The 15489-nt window shown below is 43.1% G+C and overlaps 1 long non-coding RNA gene and 1 pseudogene across 1 annotated transcript; both read left to right on the top strand.

The window, feature by feature from the left end:
• Positions 1–38: 38 nt before the first annotated feature.
• On the top strand, positions 39–2344 carry LOC122212181. The gene is made up of 3 exons (XR_006199049.1): positions 39–408; positions 788–945; positions 2190–2344. It is a non-coding gene; the product is annotated as an uncharacterized LOC122212181 (long non-coding RNA).
• A 10506-nt stretch (positions 2345–12850) lies between these two features.
• LOC122212180 lies at positions 12851–13413 on the top strand (annotated as a pseudogene).
• The last annotated feature ends 2076 nt before the right edge of the window (positions 13414–15489 follow it).

The following is a 15489-nucleotide window of genomic DNA, read 5'->3' as shown; positions in this document are numbered from 1 at the left end:
TTCTGTGTGAGTGTGGTAGACATGAGAGGGTAAAGATGTGCACCAAAGGAACCCACAGTAGGGAAGAACTAGGGTTTCCTACTCAGGAGGGAGGACTGTGGGTTTTACCAGTTCAGCTCACCTGAGAAGGAATGCCAGGAAAATCAAAAGCTCTTTAGAGTTTTAGGGGTAAATCTCACATGGTATTATGATTTCCATTGTGTTGCTTCTACTCTCAGAGGTACATGAAAAGAAGCTACCAGAAGCAGCAGCTGAGCCCAAAGAGGCGAGTCTAAAGGGAAAAAATTTTGTTGCAGACAGAAGAGACACTTCAGGCCAAGAAAACTTTCCCTGATCCACAAATCACCATAGACCAGCGACTATGTAATAATGATCTTTAACATCTCTATTCCTCTTTCCAATTTGCAGGTACGTAAGGTCACCTACCTGACCTCATGTAACGCTCATAGCGACCCTGGGAAGTAAGTACTATTGTCCCCATTTTACATCTAAGGTAACTGAGGCCCAATAAGTAGGTGATGAGAGCATATTTGTAACAATGTACAAACTGCTTTATCTGTGGTTTCACTTTCCCTGTTTTTAATTACCTGCCGTCAACCACATTCACATAACTTTTATTACAGCATATTGTTATAATTGTTCTATTTCAATGTTATTGTTGTTAATCTCTTACTAGTTTATAAATTAGTAGTATAATGCCTAGTTTATAAACTAAGCTTTATCATAGGTATGTATAGGGGAAAATCATAGTCACATATAGGGTATTATAGTATATCTACGTTTTCAGGCATCCACCATGGGTCTTGGGCCATATCCCCCATGGATAAGTGGGAAATAATCAATAATAAGTAAATGTCATTGCTGCACGGGAAACCGGTCATCTGACTCCCATCTTGAATGCTAACACCTGTTGGAGTGGAGGAGAAGGCCCTACTGGATACTGGGGTAGGTGGGGATGCTTAGCAACCTGACTCTGTTGGTGAGCCGGGGTCCTGAGACAAACAGGGTCGTGGGTCCTGCCCACTCCAGCCCAATTCCCAGCCAGCCCACATTAGACGCCTCCTCACACAGGCTGATGGGAAGGTGGAAAAATCCTTTTTCACCATCTTCTCCAAGCCGTATTTGTCCGTGACATCTGAATTTCAGGTGCTTGTGAGGTAGGTTGAATGACCCTCAACATCTTCTTGCGTCACTGTTTCTCTTCTTTGTTTTGCAACAAACTACAGGAAGGAAGATGATCACCCAGCTTTACCCTCCAATGTGTGAGAGTGTGGGGACTGATACAGGCCAGGATAGTCTGAGGGTAGGACTGAGTGGAGCTGAGTAGAATGGGTATTCCTTTGGTCCAGGTAGAGTTCAGAGAAGGAAATGCAGTTTTGAGGAGAGGGGGGAGTTCTGGGGGTTAGGAAGCCTGAGATGGGACGTGTGGGCAGAGGACTGTGCGGAGTAGAGTCTGATGGACCCTGAGTTCAAGGTGCTGGGCAAGATTGCAGTCAGCCCTTACATCTGTCAGCACTGAGACCAGGACTAACACTCCCCATCAAAACACTGCCAAAAAGAGACACAAAAATGCCCTAGTTTTCCCAGAGCTCTGTGTTCCTGAGTATAATATAAAACAGAGAGCAGAGCCCCATCAGTGTGGAGTTGCTATAGACCAACAGTCACCTCCCAATGGGAAGCCTTCACCCACCCTGTTCTGTGAGACTCCCAGGTCTCTGGGCTCAGGTCTGCCGTGGGCTCCCAGGAAGGCACCAAAGAGCTCAGTCAATCCTGCATGTTTGCAATATTCCCTGGCTCCCAGCCTCAGGATCCCCATTATTCTGAACACCTTTTGAGGCACAGCCAGAGGAGTCCTCCAGAGCTCACTGGAGTCAAGCCTGGTTGTCATTAAGATCACGGATGCAAGGGAAGCCAGAAGATAATGAGGCATTTGCCCTTGGGACTTGTGGGCCAAACTGTCTAGACACGGTGAGACCAGAACAGTGACGAATGGGGGACCCAGGGCTGGGACAAGGGGGCTATCACACACATGCAGGGATTGACTGATCCCTCCTGGTGCCCCTCTGAGCATCTTGAAGATACCAAAGTCCAGAAAGCCAGGGTATGGAATAAGCCACGGATTAAGTAGGATTAAGGGCTACGAGGGATAGAGAAGATTCTGGAAATCCCACACTTGGGTCTGTCCTCAGTTGCCTATGAGGACATTCTCCCCAGCAGTTCCATGAATCTCCCTGGATGTCACAGAGCCACCAGAAGTCAGGGAAAAAACAACATGGGAGATCATCTGGCCCAGCCGCTCAGTGCCCAGAAGAGGATGCTGAGGCCTGGAGCCTACTTGAAACGATTCTCTCTCTCTCTCTCTCTCTCTCTCTCTCTCTCTCTCCCTCTCTTTCAAAAGTAACTAAGTAAACATTTTTTAAAAACACCCTTTTGCACCCAAAATGTCTCAAAAATTCTTTCTTGGTCATTTGCTCTCAAACTCCACTTCAAATTCATGTGGTTTTAAAGTGGACTTTGGGAGCCATGGGGCTCTCTCTAGCAAAGAATGTTTTTCCCTCTAGCAAAGCATTAACAGTAGGATGTTAGGGACTTCCTGGAGGAATATAACACTCTGCCTATTTCAAGTATTTGTCAGTGAGCTGCAAGGTATAAGGAAATTTAATTTTATCTACATTTCTTTTTGCCTTTGTTCCCCTCATCACTCCCCCCTGAACAATTTTGACCCTGAAATCTCTAAGGTTGCTGAAGGTAGAAGGTCTTCTCTTCTGTAACTGCTTCCTGCTGAATAAGAGCATAGAGATATCCCTACCTATGGGTCAACATTGGTCAGATGGGGAGCTTATATATAGTAATGACGTTTTGGGGTGACGGTGGGATGGTCCAGAGCCAACAGCCAAGAAAGAATTCTTGAAGACATCTTTGGTCCAAAAAGGTGATTTTATTAAAGTACAGGGACAGGACCCCTGGGCATGAAGAGCTGCACTGGGGTTGTGAAGAGTGACTGGTTTTGTACTATGGAGTTGGGGAGGGAAAGGCCAAAAGGGAGGCTTCCAGAAGGACTTTTATATGCTAAAGAGGACTCATAGGATGCCAGGAGCCTTGCTATGGTCAGGCTAAGGTTGTTTTCCCTCTAGTAAGGCATTAACATTAAGACCAGAGGGGGTTCTAGAGAAAAGTTATACTCTGTATTTGCCACAAGTATTTGTCAATGGGTAGCAGGTAATAAGGAAATTTAATTTCACCTGACATTTCCTTCTTGCCTTTGTTCCCCATATCACTATGGAGAGGAAGGTGATGTTGGGGCTTCAGGAAACTGAGTCTATAGGTTTGTGGAGATTAGGCTATCGATAAGATTGCCTTTTTCTTGTAATTTACTAAGATATTTGTAAACTGATGGAGGGTCATGTCCTGCATGACTATGATCTCTATCAATCAACCATTTGTTTGTTTTCCTTTCCTTTGTTCTTGGGCATTCAGGAGTGCCTGAGGAATATCACACAACCACACCTGGGTGGGGGGGGGGGGTACTTTGCCCTCAACTGGACTTATGCTCCCTCATCAGTGTCCTGTTACAAGGAGAACAGATTCTTATTGAACTCATGCAAATAACTATGATTGCCATGGAAGAAAGAACACTCACTGAGGGTTTCTGAATTTCAGAGGGTTCAGGTAGAGAGAAAAGTTAAATGTTCCAATTTTCTCACAGAGGAATTCTTCATTCTATTACTGTATATCATGGGTATCTTAAGAGAAAAATCCTTAATCTGGAAGAGCAAACATTAGAGAACCAGCAATGTTTCAAACAAGAGTCATAGAAACTATAATCCTCCTCCTTAATGTATTTAGTTCCATGTTACTAATTTTTGTTCAGTTTGAATGCAGCTTTTTAGTTAGTTCTGGAAATTCTTATCAATTTTAAAGTTATCAAAAAAAAAAAAAAAACCTGTATTTGTCAAAATCCTCTGGAATGAAAGTAAAGAAAGACAAAATACTTACCAAGTTTGCACCGAGGCTCAGAGTCCAGATGAGAAGAATGAGTCCCTTCATGGTCTCCAAATGATGTGATTTGAAGTGTTGGGGTTCAGAACAAACATGGGGCGCCTGGGTGGCGCAGTCGGTTAAGCGTCCGACTTCAGCCAGGTCACGATCTCGCGGTCCGTGAGTTCGAGCCCCGCGTCAGGCTCTGGGCTGATGGCTCGGAGCCTGGAGCCTGTTTCCGATTCTGTGTCTCCCTCTCTCTCTGCCCCTCCCCCGTTCATGCTCTGTCTCTCTCTGTCCCAAAAATAAATAAAAAACGTTGAAAAAAAAAATTTAAAAAAAAAAAAAAGAACAAACAGCCAAGAAAGAATTCTTGAGATATCCTCAGTGTAAAAAGGTGGTTTTATTAAAGCACGGGGACAGGACCCGTGGGCAGAAAGAGCTACCCCAGGATTGTGAGGAGAGACTGATCATATACTTGGGAGTTGGGGGAGGTAAAGACAAGAGAAGTTTCCCAAGGATTTTCTTATGTTGAAGAAGACACAGTATCCTGGAGGCCTAGCTACTGTCAAGCTAAGGTTACTTTTCCCTCTAGCAAAACATTAACATGAAGATAGGAGAAATGTTCTATTCTGTATGCCTCAAGTATATGTCAATGGGCTGCAGGTTATAGGGAAATTTAATTTTATCTACATTTCTCTCTGCCTTTGTTCCCCATATCATGACTGCCAGATGAAGCTTCACACCATGAAGAGGGTTTGGGGGATTATTTTCTCTATTGTGATACCTAAGCTGTGTCTCCTTTTAATCAGTTAGAAGAGCTGAGGCCATTTGGGAAGAATCAGTCGACCCCACCCAAGACCTCGCTGTTTAAAGTCTTTGAGGGTGAGGGCCAACATGGCAGAGAAGTAGGGGGAATCCATACTTCCTGCATCTCTCAAACAAGGAAGTGTAGAAGCCAATGGACTTTGAAAGCCAGAGCCTGGGAGGAAAAGAGACTGAATCTACTAGGAAGAAAATGGGAAAGCTGGAAAAAAGATAGGTGGGTAACTGTGAACTGGGGGAGATTATAAAAAAAAAAAAGGCTTCCTGGGCAGAGAGGGGAAGGACCCCCTTCTGCAGAGAGACAAAGGGAAAAGAAAGAGTGGCTAGGGAAGTGTAGGACCATATCTGGACAGGAGAAAGACCTCGGACTGAGACTGAGAGGGATCCAATCTCTAACTGCGGGGCTTTCTTCGGACTGGAGCCCGCTCCCTGTTTACGCACCTGGGGAGGATGGGAGACAGCCCTGGGTGCGGTGGCAGGTCAGGGGCTCAGTCCACAGTTGAAGAAAGTGGTTCCCTCCCTGGAGGGCTGTGTGATAGTACAGAACCTGCCTTTGTCCACCACCCCTGGGTGCAGCGACTGGGCCAAGGGCGCAGTCTGCAGGAGGACAAGGTGGCCATTTCCCTGGAGTGCTGTGGGAAAAGACAAAGTCTGCCCATGTCCACCACCCCAGGGGCTCGTGGCGAGGGTGGCTCTCAGTCCGCAGTAGGAGAAGTCGGTCCTCCCTGAAGTGCGGTGACACAGACAAAGCCAGCCAGGACCACATATCGCCTCACTGAGGTGCTTCCCCCGCACCAGAGCGCATGGAGTGGGACTTCTAATCCTAGCCAAGCTCCAGGTCAGGGTAGTTGGAGGAGAGAGAAGGGCCATCCCATCTGGGCCGGCAGCACAGTAAGGATGACTCAAACGGAGTCCACTGGGTCCTGTCCGTGGAGAAGAGACTGGGAGATCACCATTCCCCCAGCCCCATCACCACCACCAGCAAGGCAGGGCCTCAGGGATCACTCCCGGGGCCCATAGTGGAGGTGGGTCCAGATTACTCCAAACCACACCCCTTCACACTGGGTAACTGCGTGTCCACCAGAGCAGCACAGGCCCTGCGGACAGCTCCTCCTGACACGCGATGCAGCATTGCCTGGATTAACTCTAGGTCAATTCCGGACATAGAGATATATTCTTCCCCTTATCTCCTCCTTACCTCTTCCCTCCCCTAGGCTGGTTATTCTGGTTATTGGTTTGTCTAAACAGACATATTTAATCTATTGTCTTGACACATGTTCTACACCTCCTTCTTTACACTACTTTCTCTCTTTCTGGAATGATCAGCCATATAGCTTCTCTGTCTGGGTAACTTTATCTTTGTTTCATTTTCCCTGCCTCCTTCTTTATTTTCCCTTCTCTCTCTCTCTGGATTAGGTTTTTTAGTCTCTCTGCCTAATCAATGTTTATTTTTTCTCCCCCACCCCGGCTCCTGTCATTTCTCTCTTTGTATAAGCTCTTCAATCAGCACCACCTCCACCCTCTTCTTTACTTGTAGTCAGTGGTTTGGGTTTTTTGTTTTTAGTCTTTAGGTTTTTGTTTTTGTTTTTGTTTATTTGTTTGTTTGTTTATTTGTGTGTTTGTGTGTTTTTGCCTCCTGTTTGTCTATCTGTTTTCCTTTACATGGCTATTCCAAGGAACAAATCGAAGCACACCTGGTGGAGGGTCCAAAACATCACTACCAGTAGGATAATAAAATAACCAAAGTCACAACAGGGATCAAGTAACAATCTCCGAAAAAACACCTCCTGAAGGGCCAGGCCCTCAGGACAGTGTATGATCCTCCTTTAATATAGCAGTGCTCACAGGTGCAGAGCACACAACAAGCTTTTAAAACACAGAAGGGACAGAAAACTAGCCAAAATGATGAAATGGAAGAATTCTCCTCAAAAGAAATTCCAGGAAGTAGTGACAGCTAATGAATTGATCAAAACCAATTTAAGCAATATAACAAAACAAGAATTTAGAATAATAGTCATAAAATAATCGCTAGGCTTGAAAAAAGCATAGAGGACAGCAGAGAATCTATTGTTACAGAATCAAGGGACTAAAAATAGTCATGATGAATTAAAAAATATTATAAATGAGGTGCAAAATAAAATGGAGGTGGCCACAGCACGGATTGAAGAGACAGAGGAGAGAATAGGTGAATTAGAAGATAAAATTATGGAAAAAGAGGAAGCTGAGAAAAAGAGAGATAAAAAAAAAAATCCAGGAGTACAAGGGGAGAATTAGAGAACTAAGTGATGCAATCAAACAGAGCAATATCCATATCATAGGAATTCCAGAAGAAGAAGAAGAGAGAGAAAGGGGCTGAAGGTGTGCTTGAACAAATCATAGCTGAGAACGTCCCTGATCTGGGGAAGGAAATAGGCATTGAAATCCAGGAAGCACAGAGAACTCCCTTCAGACGTAACTTGAATCGATCTTCTGCACGACATATCATAGTGAAACTGGCAAAATACAAGGATAAAGAGAGAATTCTGAAAGCAGGTAAGAATAAATGGGCCTTATCATACAAAGGTAGACACATAAGGGTAGTAGCAGACCTATCTACTGAAACTTGGCAGGCCAGAAAGGAATGGTAGGAAATCTTCAATGTGATGAACAGAAAAAATATGCAGCCAAGAATCCTTTATCCAGCAAGTCTGTCATTCGGAATAGGAGAGATAAAGGTTTTCCCAAACAAACAAAAACTGAAGGAATTCATCACCACTAAACCAGCCCTACAAGAGATCCTAAGGGGGACTCTATGAGTGAAATGTTGCAAGGACCACAAAGTACCAGAAACACCACTACAAGCATGAAACCTACAGATATCACAATGACTCTAAATCCATATCTTTCAATAGTAACACTGAATGTAAATGGACTAAATGCTCCAACCAAAACACATAGGGTATCAGAATGGATAAAAAAAAAAAGACAAGACCCATCTATTTGCTGTCTAAAAGAAACTCATTTTAGACCTGAGGACACCCTCAGATTGAGAGTGAGGGGATGGAGAACTATCTATCATGCTACTGGAAGTCAAAAGAAAGCTGGAGTAGCCATACTTATATCAGACAAACTAGACTTTAAATTAAAGGCTGTAATAAGAGTTGAAGAAGGGCGTTATATAATAATCACAGGGTCTATCCATCAGGAAGAGGTAACAATTATAAATGTCTATGCGCCAAATTCAGAAGCCCCCAAATATATAAAACAATTAATCACAAACATAAAGCAACCTTATTGGTAAGAATTTGGTAGTTGAACGAAACTTTAATACTTCACTTACAACAATGGATAGATCATCTAGACAGAGAATCAATAAAGAAGCAAGGGTCTTGAATGATATATTGGATCAGATGGACTTGACAGATACATTTGGAACTCTGCATCCCAGAGCAACAGAATATAGTTTCTTCTCGAGTGCACATGGAACTTTCCCCAAGACAGATCACATACTGGGTCACAAAATAGCCCTTCATAAGTATAAAAGAACTGAGATCATACCATGCACACTTTCAGACCACAATGCTATGAAACTTGAAATCAACCACAGGAAAAAGTCTGGAAAACCTCCAAAAGCATGGAAGTTAAAGAACATCCTACTAAAGAATGAATGGGTCAACCAGGCAATTAGAGAAGAAATTTTCAAATATATGGAAACAAATGAAAATGAAAACACAGCAATCCAAATGCTTTGGGATACAGCGAAAGCAGTCCTGAAAGAAAAATACATTGCAATCCAGGCCTATCTCAAGAAACAAGAAAAATCCCAAATACAAAATCTAACAGCACACCTAAAGGAAAAAGAAGCAGAACAGCAGAGACACCCCAAACCCAGCAGAAGAAGATAAATAATAAATATCAGAGCAGAAATAAATAATATAGAATCTTAAAAAACAGTAGAGCAGATCCATGAAACCAAGAGTTGGTTTTTTGAAAAAATAAACAAAATTGATAAACCTCTAGCCAGGCTTCTCAAAAAGAAAAGGGAGAGGACCCAAATAGATAAAATCATGAATGAAAGTGGAATTATTACAACCAATTCCTCAGAAATACAAGCAATTATCAGGGAATACTATGAAAAATTATATGCCAACAAACTGGGCAACCTGGAAGAAATGGACAAATTCCTAAGCACCCACACACTTCCAAAACTCAAACAGAAAGGAATAGAAAATTTGAACAGACCCATAACCAGTGAAGAAATTGAATCAGTTATCAAAAATCTCCCAACAAATAAGAGTGGGACCAGATGGCTTCCCTGGGGAATCCTACCAGAAATTTAAAGCAGAGATAATACCTATCCTTCTCAAGCTGTTCCAAAAAATAGAAAGGGAAGAAAAACTTCCAGACTCATTCTATGAGGCCAGCATTACTTTGATTCCTAAACCAGACAGAGACCCAGCAAAAAAAGAGAACTACAGGCCAATATCCCTGATGAATATGGACACAAAAATTCTCAATAAGATACTAGCAAATCAAATTCAACAGCATATAAAAAGAATTACTCACCATGATCAAGTGGGATTCATTCCTGGGCTGCAGGGCTGGTTCAACATTCGCAAATCAATCAATGTGATACATCACATTAATAAAAGATAAGAACCATATGATCCTGTCAATCGATGCAGAAAAAGCATTTGACAAAATTCAACATCCTTTCTTAATAAAAACCCTCGAGAAAGTCGGGATAGAAGGAACATACTTAAACATCATAAAAGCCATTTATGAAAAGCCCACAGCTAATATCATCCTCAATGGGGAAAAACTGAGAGCTTTCCCCCTGAGATCAGGAACACAACAGGAATGTCCACTTCTTACCACTGTTGTTTAACATACTGTCAGAAGTCCTAGCCTCAGCAATCAGACAACAAAATGAAATCAAAGGCATCAAAATTGGCAAAGATGAAGTCAAGCTTTCATTTTTTGCAGATGACATGATATTATACATGGAAAACCAGATAGACTGCACCAAAAGTCTGCTAAAACTGATACATGAATTCAGCAAAGTCGCAGGATACAAAATTAATGTACAGAAATAAGTTGCATTCTTATACACTAGTAATGAAGCAACAGAAAGACAAATAAAGAAACTGATCCCATTCACAATTGCACCAAGAAGCATAAAATACCTAGGAATAAACCTAACCAAAGATGTAAAATATCTGTATGCTGAAAACTATAGAAAGCTTATGGAAGAAATTGAAGAAGATATAAAGAAATGGAAAAACATTCCGTGCTCATGGATTGGAAGAATAAATATTGTTAAAATGTCAATACTACCCAAAACTATCTACACAGTCAATGCAATCCCAACCAAAATTGCACCAGCATTCTTCTTGAAGCTAGAACAAGCAATCCTAAAATTTGTATGGAACCACAAAAGACCCCGAATAGCCAAAGTAATATTGAAGAAGAAAACCAAAGCAGGAGGCATCACAATCCCAGACTTTAGCCTCTACTACAAAGCTGTAATCATCAAGACAGCATGGTATTGGCACAAAAACAGACACATAGACCAATGGAATAGAACAGAGACTCCAGAATTGGACCCACAAAAGTATGGCCAACTAATCTTCGACAAAGCAGGAGAGAATATCCAACGGAAAAAAGACAGTCTCTTTAACAAATGGTGCTCGGAGAACTGGACAGCAACATGCAGAATGAAACTAGACCAATTTCTTACACCATTCACAAAAATAAGCTCAAAATGGATGAAGGACCTGAATGTGAGACAGGAAACCATCAAAACCCTAGAGGAGAAAGCAGGAAAAAACCTCTCTGACCTCAACTGCAGCAATTTCTTACTTGACATGTCTCCAAAGGCAAGGGAATTAAAAGCAAAAATGAAGTATTGGGACCTCATCAAGATAAAAAGCTTCTGTATTCCCCAGCCTCTTAAATGCTCACCCCCATCCTCACTTTCCCTTTCCAACCCTATTTTCCATTCTTCAGTCAGAGTGAACTTTTTAAAACATAAATCTAACCAGTCAAGTCCATCCTGGCTTATTTGGAACTGAGGGGTTTCTGGGGCACAGGACTTATAACTGCTAAAGCCTGAATATCCCTGGAAAGCCAGGACAAGTTGGTCACCCAAGTCACTCCCCTATGTCAGAAGATGTGCAGGCTTCCCACTCCTCTTTGAGTAAAGTACAAACTCCCTGCTGTTCAAAGCCCTGGGTGCTCTGGCCCCTGCCCTCCAGGCTGTCTGCTCTGGGCTCCTTCCGGATCCTCCACGGCAGGCCAGTACAGAGCTTCCCCCATGCTCTTCCACCTGCCCAGAACTCTTCTACCCTTTGTCCTATCTGGCTATATTGTGCTTTAGGTATCTGTCAGGAAGACCTTTCCTGAACCCTCAGATTGGGTCTCTTGCCCTGTAGCAAGGACTCTTCAGGAGAACGTGTCCACAAGAAAAGCGTCTCTCTTGTTTATTCATGGCTGCGTCCCCAGCGGTCAGCACAGGGCCTGCCCCACAGTAAGATCAAAGTGGCTCTCTGCTTAACCAACCAAGTCATTCAAAGTAAACAGTCCTTCATTATCTGCTGACTCTTGCTGGTGACTAACCAGCAGCCAGCTGAGATCAAGACCCTGCCCATGACACCAGATCTAGAAAGGAGTTGGAGGGGGAGCTGGGCGTTCAAGGAGCAACAGTGCTGCTCCTCCATATACCCCAGGAAAGAAAGGAGATGAGCAGGGCCAGCTTCAAGTGCTGCCAAGCTAGCATACCAGAGAAGTTTACATCTGCCTTCTGATCAGGGGTTTGAGCTCCAACGCCCAGACTCTAGTGGGAGCGACAGTGGCCATGACCTTTGTGAGATCTGTTGAGGGTGTCCAGAACTTGGTGCCTATCACAGCAGATCTCATCCAAGGTCATCCACCTGGTTTTATCCACAGTGCCTCTCAAGGTAGCACAAGGAAGAGGAAGGGCATTATTTACTCAGGCTTACTAAGTGTTCCGAATATTAGGAAATATATTCTGGACAGAAAGAGACAAGACACCTCCTGATCTTCCACACTAAGGTCCCTCAAACTCCGTCCACTCCCTTTGGGGCTTTGTCTCTGTCACCCAGCCAAGAACTGATGTGGGTGTGATCACCCAATCAGCAGATACCGGCAAGCTACTCGGTGCCAGGTCTAATCCGATTAATACTGACCCTTCCCACCTCCCCACCTCACCAACTTGGCTGGATTTGCAGGTACCTACAGTCAAAGGAAGCACAAATCTGACCACAGTAGCAGCTACAGGTTTTCTCAAAGGGCTCAACCTAGGGATTTAACCAAAGCACCATGTATAAATCTTTCAGCTCCCCCACCATCTCTCAGTTCCCTCCCTGTCCCTTTGTCTTTCACCACATCATCCTTCCTGGCCAAAAGTGGCCACTCAGACTTCCATCCCTCCAGCCACAGCCAAGCTGCACTGGAGAGCAGAGACACCTATAAACCTGCCTCCCTCACTCTGCAGATACCAGGGCAGCACTCTGCAAGGTTTGGGTCTACCTAAAAGTCAGATGTATTCCTAAATACTAGCAACAGTTGGCAAAGTTAATAATGGCATTTGCTATGAACAAAAACTTTTAATACCTAGGAGTCAACCTAATAAAAATGCATCAATTCTAAAATGTGTTTGAAGAAGATGAACAAGATCATGGACATCCCTACCAGACAAAAGACTCATTATAAGGCAGTGATCATTAAGATCCTGAAGTAATGGCTCAGAGATCGAGAAACAGAACAAAACGGAGATCCCAGAAACGGAGCCACACATAAATGGACATGTGATATGCAGGAGAGCAGGACATTGGTCAGGACACAGAAAATCAGTGGGAAGTGGCAGCATGGTCAGTATGTGGCCCTGGGATAATTAATTGTCCATGTGGAGAAAAAAAGTAGAACTGGATTCCACTCTACATTACATAATACACAAAAAGTGAGTTCCAGCAGTGTGTGGATCACTCAGACTCAGTGCTGCCAGCCTGTGCCTGCCTCCCACAATTCTGCCCAACTCGGCTCCACAATGCTGGTGGACCTCAGCAAGTGGCCCAGGCCTCTTAACCTGCAGGAGGTGGAGGGACAGCCACAGTATCCAATGCAGGCCAAATACACCAGGGCAAAGGTCAACAAGCTGGACAAAGTGCTGACACCCGCCCAGGTTAAGAAACGGCCCACCAGTACTGCATGGCAGTGGCATCGATCCAGGCAAACTCTACACCTTGGTCATGACAGATCAGGGTGCTCCCAGCAGGAAGGACCTCAAATACAGGGAATGGCACCATTTTCTGATGGTCAACATGAAGGGCAATGACATCAGCTGTGGCACAGTCTTCTCCCATTACACCCACTCTGGGCCTCCCAAGAGCACAGGCCTTCACAGCTACGTCTGGCTGGTTTACAAGCAGAATGGGCCACTGAAGTGTGATAAGCCCATTCTCAGCAACTGATCTGGAGACCACTGTGCCACAGTCAAAGTGGCATCTTTCCACAAAAAGTATGCTCAGGTCCCCAGTGGCCCACATGTGTTACCAGACTGAGTGGGAGGACTATATGTCCAAACTCTATAAGCAGCTGTCTGGGAAGTAGGGGAATGCTAAGAGACAGAAACCGACCCTGAGGTCTGGAGCAGTGCTCCCAGGTTCTGGGATGCATGTAGATTTCTCTGCTTCCCCATTCCCAGTCTCCCAGGGGGGACTGAGCAATCAGACAGTGGTTTCAGGTGACTTCTTCTGCCTGACCTTTATAATTCTAGAAAGTCACACCCAGTTTATGTTTTGATCAAATTTGAACTTCATTTTGGGGAATATTTTGGTGCTAGGATGGGGTCCTCAAATTGTTAACATAAGAATCACAACCCAGAATTTAAAAGAAAAAATTCAGGTAAAAAGACCAGGTCTACAGTATTAGAGCAGAGCATCAAAGAGTTTCTTAAGGAGGTTTACCAAAAAAAAAGAGACAGAGAGAGAGAGATTCATTGCATCTGCCTCTGTGAGCCCGGCTCCAGAATCGTGCATGATGGCACTTCCGGGTTGAGTTTTCATGGCCGTGTCTCTCACCAAGACAGCCAAAGGCTGATGTGTCCACTAACCCCTAACATGGTACATCTGAGAGTGGTTACTGGGGGTCAGTGTCCCACTCTGGCTCCTTTAAAAAGCAGTACTGGAAAAAGCAATGGGGAAAGTCACTTTGCAGTTAAGGCATGGCTGTCTAGATGGGCAGTAGGGCTGATGAGAGGTTGTCGGAAATCCCCTGTCTGTGGCTGTTTAACTGGTCACTCCGAACTTGTGTAAGAAAAGCCCACCTGTAGCTGCAGAATCTTATGTTAATTCTGCTGTTTGCTTTTAGCTGAATATAAATAAAAACATTGTGTGGATGAAAATTAAATAAAATAAAATAAATTCCAGCTGGGTTAACAACTTGAATGTATAAAAGAAAACTTTAAATCTTTTAAAAGAAAATATAGAGAAAGATCTTTATGACCTCAGGGTAGTGAAGATTTTCTTAAGCAAAGAGAAAGAGAACATAAGCCAGAAAAGACTTGACTACATTTAAATTTAAAATTTATTTTCATCAAAAGACACCATTTAAAAACATACAAACCATAGACTAGGAGAAAATATTTGTTACACATATAATTGACAAAGGTATAGTATCCAAAATATAGAAAGAACTCTGATAAATTAACACGAAGAGACAACAATGTGAGAGAAAATGTCTAAAGGGTAAGAACAAGCAGTTGACAAAAGAGGAATGATGGAAAAGCAAGTGTTGAGTAATCACTTGGATACAGGGTCAGGAAAAATATTAATCTGACGATTAGGACTTTGAGCAACAGAAACTCATAAGCTGCTGGTGGGAATATAAATTCACATAACCTCTGTGGAGGAAAATTCAGCAATACCACATGTAGTCAGAAATACACATTCCCTATTGATATTTATGGGATTGCTGTTTGTAACAGCAAAAAAAGAAAGTGGTCTATCTGGTAGGAGATAGGAATAAACAGGAGAATTCCATGAGAATAGACAGATGAATTGCACAGAATTCACAAGGTGAAATAAAACACAATAAAGTGAAAATTAGTGAACTAGCATGATGCATATAAACATGACTCTCACAAAGATAATGCTAAGCAGAGATAAATCAAGTTTCAGAAGTATAAAATTTGAAACAAACAAAACTAAATGAAATACACAAAGGGAACAATACACATCAAATTCAAGATGTCAGTTTCTCTGAATGTAGTAGAGGGCAGTGGGAGTCAAGAGGATTCAACTCTATTTGTAATGGTTTATACAGTTATTTTAATCGTGGTAAAACACATATAAAATTTGCCATTTTTAAGGGTACAATTCAGTGGTAGTAAGTGCATTTATACTGTTGTGCAACCATCACCGCCATTCATCTCCAGAACTTTTTTCATCTTGCAACACTGAAACTCTGTCCCCATTAAACACTCTCTGCTCCAACCCCCCCCACCCCCGACCAACCTCCAGTCCCTGATGTCTGCCATCTACTTTCTGTCTCTGTGAGTTTGACAACTCTAAGGACCTCATATAAATGGAATCACACAGTGTCTGTCTTTTTGTGACTGGCTTATGTCACTTAACATGATGTCCTGAAGGTTCATCAGTGTCATAGCATGGATGACAAGATTTCCTT

The sequence above is a fragment of the Panthera leo genome, chromosome F3, assembly GCF_018350215.1.
Source record: "Panthera leo isolate Ple1 chromosome F3, P.leo_Ple1_pat1.1, whole genome shotgun sequence".
NCBI classification, from domain to species: domain Eukaryota; kingdom Metazoa; phylum Chordata; class Mammalia; order Carnivora; family Felidae; genus Panthera; species Panthera leo.
Note: the sequence above shows the minus strand (reverse complement) of the source record. Positions and strands in the feature narration are given on the sequence as shown.